This window comes from Trachemys scripta, chromosome 10 (assembly GCF_013100865.1).
Source record: "Trachemys scripta elegans isolate TJP31775 chromosome 10, CAS_Tse_1.0, whole genome shotgun sequence".
Lineage (NCBI taxonomy): Eukaryota > Metazoa > Chordata > Testudines > Emydidae > Trachemys > Trachemys scripta.
Genome location: NC_048307.1, coordinates 19399673 through 19402289, shown reverse-complemented (window position 1 = coordinate 19402289; position 2617 = coordinate 19399673).

Genomic DNA, 2617 nt, shown 5'->3' with positions numbered 1-2617 from the left:
TGGCACGCGGCTCGCCAGGGTATGCACCCAGGCGGGCGTGGAACCACGATTGCCGACCCCTGGGCTACTATGTTGCTCTGGTAACTCATGTTCAACTGATTATCCACCAGCATCCCCCAAATTTCTTTCAGTCACTTCTTCCCAGGATAAAGTCCCCCCCATCTTGTAAATATGGCCTCCATTCTTTGTTCCTAGATGTATACATTTACGCTGAGCTGTATTAAAAAGCATAGTTTCCTTTTCAGCTTCAGTATTTACCATTGCCCCAATTTTTGCTTCATCTGTAGACTTCTCCAGTGATGATTTTATGTTCTCTTCCAGGTCATTGATAAAAATGTTAACCAGCATAGAGCCAAGAACCAGTCCCTGTGGACTGCAGTAGAAACACACCCGCTCAATGATAATTCTGCATGTCCAATTATATTTTGTGTCCTATCCGTTAGCCAGTTTTTAATCCATTCAGTGTGTGCTATGTTGATTTTGTATCATTTTAGTTTTTTAATACAACTATTGTGTGGTACAAGAGACTTGGATTGTTGCTTTGCACCGGACCTGCTGCTGGATTCTTAGCAGAGCTGGACAAATAATTGGGGGGGGGGGGGGAGGAGTTATATGTGAATAACTTATTTGAAAAAAATCACAAAATTCATGCACGTCAGCAAATTATTTGACCAACTCTAGTCAGCTGGGAAAATTTGAACTCTCCTGCTGTTTGCATCCTTTAGCTGCAGATGTAGGTCCAGCTTCTACTCTGCCTTGCATCTTGCGTGGTCATTTCCACCTGGGAAAAGTAAGAGCACAACCCTACCAAAGTCAGAAAGGTAGCAATGTACAGCACTTTACAAAGGTGTAAATGACTATGGCAAATCCAGGCAGAGGAAAATCGATCCAAAAATTAAGGAAGGCTAGGCCCTCCCTGATAGGAAGTTGTCTGCTTAGTAACTCACCTATGTCTTGCAGCTGCTCTGCTACTTCTTAGCTTTTAAACAGGGAGGTAAAGAAAACCATGGGGCCCTCTGAAAAGTGTCACTGGATTATATAGCATTCATCAAAATTATCTTAAAATGTTCCCTACAAACGTATAGAGCTGTGTCTCAACTATATCTGAATGTTAATAGCAACTTAAAAAGGAGTGGAAATTGTCCCTCCAATTTGGTGAACTGCTGCATGCACACACGCAGGCTGCATGTTTAACAGAGTAAATGGTGGTGAGTGATGTATGATGTGATATTAAACTGAACTGGAAAGTTTAAAAAAGCTAGATGGGGGTATATATCAGAGTTACAATTGGAAGCCATGTGTGATAGGAATTGCCACAGAGGCCGAGTTGCAAGCAAGCCATATGTAAGATAAAATCTAAATAAGAAAATGTTAGTGGAATAGAATATGATCAGAGGCTAACTATCACCTTTGTCCTGAATACTGGGGCATTTATGAAACATAAATGTTGAGGCAAAATTAAACTTCTACTTTTAAAGCAAGGGATGGTGATATCCAACTTGTCCTTTTACAATGTCTTTGTGGTTTAAAAAGATTTTGTCACCCCAGAGACCTCAAATGTTGGGTTTGCAAAAATATTTCCATGTCAATTTTCTAGAAAAAGTATAGCTCATTGAGGAGATTGGATTTAAATGTCTCACTGCTGAGTTTGACAGCCAAATATTGTGCTTCTGCCTGAGGGGGGGGAAATTGGAAATGATTAGGTTCTAGGAATAAAAATGAAACTGACTTTTTTTAGTGCATGGAGGGGTTGGGGGTTTTGTTAGGAATCTGTACCTTAAGGTTTGAATTTTTAAGTACTTAATAAGAAAGTTTAAGTTACCTAAGAAAGTTTCTTTTATGGAAAACTATGAAATATACACTATTACTGTGGAGGGAGTTGAATCTTCCCTTCCCCACACACACATCAGAATGGGGAGATCCCTTATGCACAGCATCTCTCCATGCCTGGATCTTGGTGGATGATCCATCTTTCATTATTATCAACTATCATGGTAAAATGTAGGTAGTAAGAGTTGTGGCTGGGCTGGTAAATGTTCATGTCAATGTTCCAAGGCTGTGTTATACAAATATCACTGTGTTTGTGTTTTAGCTTTGGTTGCTACAATAATAAACGCTTCATGTTCCAAAAAGAATCAAGTTCCATAAATGTAAAAAGATTAAAGTGCATACAAATTAAGTATCAGAAGGGTAGCTGTGTTAGTCTGTATCCACAAAAACAACGAGGAGGCCAGTGGCACCTTAAAGACTAACAGATTTATTTGGGCATGAGCTTTCGTGGGTAAAAAAACCCACTTCTTCAGATGCATGGAGTGAAAATTACAGATATTTATGACTGTATCTGTAATTTTCACTCCATGCATCTGAAGAAGTGGGGTCATTTACCCACGAAAGCTTATGCACAAATAAATACAAATTAAGGGTTGGATTCAAAGCAAATGCTGTGGCAGCTATCGCACCCCCAGATCAGTATGGAACCTCAACATGTTATTGAAGTTGGCTCCATATTACTAAACTTTTGTAAGAAAATAGCCCATCAATTTCCTTTGGTTCTAAAGTGGATTTCTGGCTTGAATCCAGATTTAAATCCCCATTCCACAATTCAGTGGAGTACATA